The sequence below is a fragment of the Mizuhopecten yessoensis genome, unplaced genomic scaffold, assembly GCF_002113885.1.
Source record: "Mizuhopecten yessoensis strain PY_sf001 unplaced genomic scaffold, ASM211388v2 scaffold7365, whole genome shotgun sequence".
NCBI lineage: Eukaryota > Metazoa > Mollusca > Bivalvia > Pectinida > Pectinidae > Mizuhopecten > Mizuhopecten yessoensis.
Window position 1 is genome coordinate 78,781 of NW_018407011.1, and position 408 is coordinate 79,188.

Consider the following 408-nt stretch of genomic DNA (forward strand, 5'->3'; position numbering starts at 1 on the left):
TGGTGACCACACAAGATGTATGGTTATCATATACAGGTGATCAGACAAGAGATAAGATCAAAATAGACAGGTGATCACACAAGATATACGATCAATATAGACATGTGAATACACAAGGATAAGATCAACATAGACAGGNCACACAAGAGATAAGATCAACATAGACAGGTGATCACACAAGATATACGATCAATATAGACATGTGACCACACAAGAGATAAGATCAACATAGACAGGTGACCACACAAGAGATAAGATCAACATAGACAGGCGATCACACAAGATATACGATCAATATAGACATGTGAATACACAAGGATAAGATCAACATAGACAGTTGACCACACAAGATGTATGGTTTTGATATACAGGCGATCACACAAGATGTATGGTTATCATAAACAGGTG